Consider the following 7,740-nt stretch of genomic DNA (forward strand, 5'->3'; position numbering starts at 1 on the left):
AACAGCTAAAGACCACTCAGTGGTCGTTCCTACCCATTCAGTGGCCTAAGCAGTGGGAATTGCAGAGCAGTCTTCAGTGGAAGGCTAAGTACTCCAGTCTTCAATGGGGAGCTGCTGAATAGGCAGAGAAGGCAGCTGCACTCCTTTGGACCAGCCCACCACCTCAGGTTGAGTAGCAGTGAACTCTGGAGCTGGAGCAGTCCATTCCGCCTGAAGTTCCTCCTTGGTTACAGCCTTCTCAGCTGCAGCCTGCTCTTCCATTTCAGTCTCTTCAGGATCTGGAGTGGAAATCAGGCATGACCTCCCATGGGTGTTCTTGGAAGATGGTGCCACGCACAAACAGAACTTCTCGGCATAGCATCCACTACATCAGACCCACTGAGTGAGTTCCCTTTTTAGGATCTTACAGCAGGATACATCAACTCAATCTTAAAATAATACTTCTGTAGCAAGTATTACTATTAAATTCCACTCATTGGGCCAGAAACCCTTGTGGTGTTTTCAAAAAACTTGCCCCTCGTGGAGCACACTGCCTATACTTGTGAGTTCATTGGCCAGTGGCCTCAACTCCAAATGTTAACAATGTGCAGTTAGCAACTTCTTTCACTCCATCTTATTTTCATTTGCTACCTCTTGTTGTTGTTCAGTCACTAAGTTGTGTCCAACTCTTTGCCACTCCGTGGATTGCAATATGCCAGGCTTACCTGTCCTTCTCCTTACCTTACCTATCTCCTGGAGTTTGCTCAAACTCATGTCCATTGAGTTAGTGATACCAACCACCCATCTCATCTTCTGTCATCCTCTTCACCTCCTGCCTTCAATCTTTCCCAGGGGTCTTTTCCAATGAGTCAGCTCTTTGCATCAGGTGGCCAAAGTATTGGGGCTTCAGCATCAGTCCTTCTAATTTGCTACCTCTAAATTCAAATAAAACAATGCATTTCATTCTTAAGATATCACAACATGATCCTGTTTCATGAAAAATATTTTTCAAAGCTTTCTTTCTAGCCTCTATTTATATACATACATAGAAAAATTATGGAATAATGTTCACTTAACATTGTTTGTTGGGGGTAGTGAGACCGGAGATAATATTTATCACTTTCTTTTCTGCAGTTTTTTTGAATTCTTAAATTCTTCATTACACAAATAAAAAAGCAATTTTTCTATGAAAAGAAGTTTTGGTATCAAATGACAAGAATGAGTTCCACGGACATAATGTCTTCTAGATACATACGAAAACTACAATACATTGACATAAGGATTAGCTTTTCAAAGGCATGTGTACCTTATTTCCAGAATTAGATAATAACTGTCTTTCAGAGAAAAGTGAAAGTTCATAGCTGTTAATGATGCCTACCAAATCACTAAGCACTTAAAAATTACATGTTTATAATTCCATGCCTTGCATGCATACATGCTCAGTTGGGTCTGCCTCTTTGTGACCCTATGGACTGTAGCCCACCAGGCCCCTCTGTCCATGGGATTTTCCAGGCAAGAATACTGGAGTGGGTTGCCATTTCCTTCTCCAGAGGATCTTCCAGACTCACAGATCCAAACCCTGTCTCCTGTGTCTGCTGCATTGGCAAGTGTGTCCTTTATCACTGAGCCACTTGGGAAATCCTTATAAATATACATTTGTACACAAAAAACAAAGATTCAGTTTTGGTTTTTTTGTCTTTATTTTTGCATTTTGAACCATCATTCTGTTAGCAATCAAAAATAAGTCTAGTATGCAAATATATGCCTGGTTTTTTTTAAACACACGTAAAATTTTTAAAACATAAAACACAGAATAATCTTATATCATGATTTCTTTGAAGGAAGAAAATTAAAAGATATTTACATTTGCATCTATAAAGAACCTCTGGAAGAATACAGAATAACAGAGTTAGTAGTATATTACCTTAAATTTGTTAATCAGACATACTTCCATTTTCCCTCCCTATTCTTTTTGTCAAGATTTTTTAAAAATATCTAAAGTGATCAAAACCATTTTTTTCAACAATGCTTATTACTCAGACCTCCATGAATCTAAGTGGCAGCTGCAGTAAAGCAAAACTCTCTGATCATTCCTTCTAACCTTATTGGTTCTCTTGCTAGTAAAAAGGGTGTGAAAAGGGATTAAATTCTCAGTTACCCAAGAACCGTCTCAAGTGATGTTCAACTCAAGGTGTCTGGACTACAGCCGCCGACAACTGCCATAAGAGGGGGGAAGATGCACGTGAAAAGAAGGATAGAAAATTATGCACAAGCAAAGTATACATATAAATACTTCCTCTTCAAGCTGAAAGGGAAGACATAGAAATGCACATTAGGAAATAAATATTTAAATAAAATAATTGATTAATTATGCCCTGTTAACTCCTTATTTGACTTCAAGGAGGAGGATATATGATAAATATATAATAGTAATCTGGCAATTTTTTAAATTAGTTTGAAAGTGGGGACAGTAGGAGGGGAGAAGCAAATATTCTTTACATTTCCTCTACTTTGGACTTAGAGCCTCATTTTACAAACCAGGGCTCCGAAGTTGAGACTCAGAAAACTTAGGATGAAAAGACAGCAGTTACCTAGGCCATATCTTTCCCCATGTATTCACTCAATGTGTTACATTTAACAGAACTAATGTACGTTAAGCAGGAATGGCAGTCAAGCCACAATAAAAGCAGCTTTGTCTTCAGTCTGAATATTCTTTAAAGGAGAGCAGAATTTTTTTAAACTAATTTATTAAGCGATGGCATAGTGAGTCGTTTAGGTAAAGCAGGGTCTATTCTCAGAGACTGGGGGTACCTTAGCAAGGCCATTAATGAAGTAACTACAAAGATATATTGCTGGAATAATTGATTCGGATCATTAAGAAGGTCAAGTTGGACACATCAGTATTTCGTGATCCTATTAGTCAGTTAAAGATAAACTAGCACTTTAATAAGATTGAATTAAATTTATTGCTGTAACTCCAAGTCTTAATAACCATAGCCAAAATGCCAGTTGAGCCACAGAAAATTATCCTAAGTGTTTAAAAACCTCAAAACACTGTCCTGTAAATTAAATGAAATTCTTTTCATGTTTGTACCCAAGTGTCAGTGTCAATGTATTTATGGGTATGTCTGTATGTCTATACTGGAGAAGCAAACGGCAACCCACTCCAGTATTCATGCCTGGAAAATCCCATGGACTGAGGAGCCTGGTGGGCTACAACCCATGGGGTCGCAAAGAGTCGGACACGACTGAGCGACTTCTGTGTGTGTGTGTGTATGTCTATATGGAGTTAGAGTCTGAAAAATGGTGTATGGTATATATGAAAAATGATATAATGATATATGGCTTTATGACGATAACATATATGTATGATTTATAAAAATATACAGTCTGAAAAATCACTTATAAAAATGTATATATAGTCTGAACTGAAATATGATTTTCTCATTCTTCAATATAACTGAGTTCCTTTCTTTATGTTTTATAATTAGGCTTATTTCTTATCCCCACAAATAGAAAATTTTACTGTACTACAGTTTAGTTTTCCATTATTGTTTAATTAAAGGTAAGCAATAAAAAAATCCTTTGGGAGGGACTTCCTTGGTGATCCAGTGGTTAAAAATCTGCCTACCAATGGGATATGGGTTCGAGCCCTGGTCTGGGAAGATCTCACCTGCTTTGGAGCAACTAAGCCTGTGCACCACAGCTACTGAGCCATACTTTAGAGCCAAGGAGCCACAACTATTCAGCCCGTGGGCTGCCACTAATGAAGCCCGCGGCATAGAGCCCCGTGCTGCACAACAAAAGAAGCCATGACAATGAGAAGCCCATGCCTCACAGCTAGAGTAGCCCCCACTCGCCACGACAAGAGGAAACCAGCACACAGCAATGAAGACCCAGCACAGCCAAAAATGAATTAGTAGAATAATTAAATGTTAAAAAGCCTTAGAGAAAAATAAATTCTAATCAGTTCTTTTATCTACATAACTGATTCACATGTGTATCCTTTAGCTCAGCTGGTAAAGAATCTGCCTGCAATGCAGGAGACGATGGTTTGATTCCTGGGTTGGGGAGTTCCTCTGGAGAAGGGATAGGCTACCCACTCCAATATTCCTGGGCTTCCCTGGTGGCTCAGATAGTAAAGAATCCGCTTGCAATAGGGCAGACCTGGGTTCAATCGCTAGGTTGGGAAGATCCCCTGGAGGAGGGCAAGGCAATCCACTCCAGTATCCTTGCCTGGACAATCCCCATGGACAGAGGTGCCTGGCAGACTATACAATTCATGGGGGTCACAAAGTTAGACACAACTGAAGCAACTTAGCAGCAGCAGCGGCAGCATAGTGCATTTAACACAAAGCAGATAAAACTTGGGTTACCGATGTTATTACAATGTGGCATTCTGTTTCATGTTTCATATTGTTTGACTTTCTTTCTTATAATACCTGTTTAGCAGTTGTTAGATGCTAATTATAAATTCGAAGAACTCCCAATCATCCAAACAGACATGTAGACACTGATTTGTATTAAAATAGAAATTGTGCTCTTTAAGCTTTAATCATATAAATGTATAAACGTGAATGCTAATCTATTAATGTTCAAATTGTACAGATTAATATGCTCCTAATGTTATAACTCATGGGTGTTTTGAAAGCTAACCAAATTGAAAACACCACTCCTGACAATGCGAGGATGCTTTTGCTATTGCTGTTAAACCAGAGTCTTGTTTCTAAATATATATAACACAACAATTTGAAAGACTTAAAATTCTATGAAAATGTAGATTAGTAACACATAAATGACCTTCTAAATCTCTTTTTAAGCCACGCTCAATTGTTTATGAGAAACTGGTAATCAAAATATGGAAAAATGGAACACCCCACTCTAATACGTTGATTACAGCTCCTCCCTGATCTCTACCAACAGTTTAGTTTAGTTTATTTTTTTAAAGCTCATAATTTATATGAAAAGACACGGGTTGAAATGAAAATGTGTGGAAGAAAACAAGCCTCATAAAATGAAAGAAGTGCTGGCTTGCTTAAGGATGACATAGCATCTATCAGTAAAATGAAACAGCTGTCTCCAAAAACAAAGATAAAAGTGGAAGACTTCCATAAGGAAAAGGAGAGGGAAACCATGCTATTTCATTCGAACTCAAGAGTCCTGAAGACAAAGAAAGGTCAGTCATTGACGGGTACATCAGCTGTGGTAGAACTACTCACGCTGAACGCTGAGGTCCAGGGGGTCAACCTTGCTCTGAGTGGTTTCAGTCTAAATGCCAACTGCTCAGAGATCTTTCCCAGCCACCCTCCCTTATTTAGTCGCAACTCATTCAACCAGCGCAGCAGCACTATTATTTATCCCTCACCCTGTTCATTTCCTTCAAGGCACTTAGTACTTTACTGTTTTTCCCACTGCTCCAACAGGGCAGGCTTCACTTAGAATTTGTCCACCACTATATGCGCAGCATCTCTCACACAGTGCCTAGCACACATAGTAGGCATGCAAAAAAAACAGTCATTGAATAAATCAACAAATGTTCCACTGCAACAGAGAGAATACCAAGGCCCAGCTAGTCCTAAAAAAGATGAGCTGTGACTCCCTAAAGATGGATTCTGGATCTTCTCTCTCTCTTCCTAACTGACTTCTTAGTTACACTGAACTCATCATTGTAAAAAATGTTAACAGATTTTTTAACAGACTCACAAAATTCAACACAAAAATTCTTCTCCAAAAGTAAAGTGCTGGTCTATGCCTCCAAGGAGACTCTATGAACCTGTAAGAGAGTTTGGAACTATGGGTACTAGTTTTTTTTGTATTGTCTGTGTGCTAAAGATATTATAATTTGTTATAGAAAGAAATATTCATTTACTCACAAAATTTAGATACTTTATACTTATTGCAGAACCAAAAAGAAAATGTGCTGTGAACTACACTTCAAAGATAGACATAATTTTTCTTTTTATGCTGGTCATAGCAAACACCCTTTTCCAACAACACAAGAGATGACTTCTCACATGAACATCACCCAATGGTCAGTACTGAAGTAAGACTGATTTATTCTTTGCAGCCAAAGATGGAGAAACTCTATACAGACAGTAAAAGCAAAACCTGGAGCTGACTGTGGCTCAGACTACAAGATTCATATTGGAAAATTCAGGCTTGACTTGAAGAAAGTTGGGAAAATACTAGGCCATTCAGGTATGAACTAAATCAAATCCCTTATAATTATACAGTAGAGGTGACAAATAGATTCAAGGGATTAGATCTGGTAGACAAAGTACCTGAAGAACTATGGACAGTGCTTCATAACATTGTACAAGAGGCAGTGATCACAACCATCCCAAAGAAAAAGAAATGCAAGAAGGCAAAGTGGTTGTCTGCAGAGGCCTTATAAATAGCTGAGGAAAGAAGAGAAGCAAAAGGCAAAGGAGAAAGAGAGAGATATTTCCAACTGAATGCAGAGTTCCCAGAGAACAGCAAGGAGAGATAAGAAAGCCTTCTTAAATTAACAGTGCAAAGAAATAAAATAAAACAATAGAATGGGAAAGACTAGAGATCTCTTCAAGAAAATTGAAGATATCAAAGGAACATTTCATGCAAGGATGGACACAATAAGGGACAGAAATGGTAAAGACCTAAAAGAAGCAGAAGAGATTAAGAGGTGGCAAGAATACACAGAAGAACTGTACAAAAAAGGTATTAACGACCCAGATAACCACGATAGTGTGGTCACTCACCTACAGCCAGACATCCAGGAGTGTGAAGTCAATTGGATCTTAGGAAGTATTACTATAAACAATGGTAGTGGAGGTGATAGAATTCCAGCTAAGCTCTTTCAAATCCTAAAAGATGATGCTGTGAAAGTGCTGTACTCAATAAGTCAGCAAATTTGGAAAACTCAGCACTGACCACAGGACTGGAAAAGATTAGCTTTCATTCCAGTCCCAAAAAAGAGCAAAGCCAAAGAATGTTCAAACTACTGTACAACTGTGTTCATTTCCATCCCAGCAAGGTTAAACTTAAAATCCTTCAAACTGGTTTCAGTAGTATGTGAACCAAGAACTTCCAGATGTACAATCTGGGTTTCAAAGAGGCAGCGGAACCAGAGACCAAATTACCCACATTCATTGGATCATGGAGAAAGCAAGGGAGTTCCAGAAAAACATACTTCTGCTTCACTGACTACGCTAAAGCCTTTGACTGTGTGGATCACAAAAAAAATGTGGGAAATTCCTGACAATATGGGAGTAACAGACCACCTTCCCTGTCTCCTGAGAAACCTGTATGCAGGTAAACAGTTCAAACCAGACATGGAACAACTAACTGGTTGAAATAGGGAAAGGAGTCCATCAAGGCTGTTTATTGTCACCCTGTTTATTTAACTTATATGCAGAGTACCTCAGGGCTTCCAAAGTGGCTCAGTAATAGAGAATCCACCTGCCAATGCAGAAGATGCAGGAGATTCAGGTTCAACACCTGGGTCAGGAAAGTCCCCAGGAGGAGGAAATGGCAAACCTCTCCAGTATTCTTGCCTGGAAAATCCCATGAACAGAGGAACCTGTCAGTCCATGGGGTCGCAAAGAGTCAGATACAACTGAGCAGCTGAGCACACACGAAGAGTACATCATGTGAAATACCAGGCTGGATGACTCACAAGCTGGAATCAAGATTGCGGGGATCAATGTCAACAACATCAGATATGCAGATGATACCACTCTAATGGCAGAAAGTGAGGAGGAACTAAAGAGCCTCTTGATGAAA

General features: G+C 39.0%; 1 non-coding gene across 1 annotated transcript; it reads right to left on the reverse strand.

Annotated features, from left to right (window-relative positions):
* Positions 1-441: 441 nt before the first annotated feature.
* LOC139182836 (small nucleolar RNA SNORA62/SNORA6 family) lies at positions 442-591 on the reverse strand. The gene has a single exon (XR_011566404.1). It is a non-coding gene; the product is annotated as a small nucleolar RNA SNORA62/SNORA6 family (small nucleolar RNA).
* Between the last annotated feature and the right edge of the window lie 7,149 nt (positions 592-7,740).

Source organism: Bos indicus, chromosome 4, assembly GCF_029378745.1.
Source record: "Bos indicus isolate NIAB-ARS_2022 breed Sahiwal x Tharparkar chromosome 4, NIAB-ARS_B.indTharparkar_mat_pri_1.0, whole genome shotgun sequence".
Taxonomy (NCBI): Eukaryota; Metazoa; Chordata; class Mammalia; order Artiodactyla; family Bovidae; genus Bos; species Bos indicus.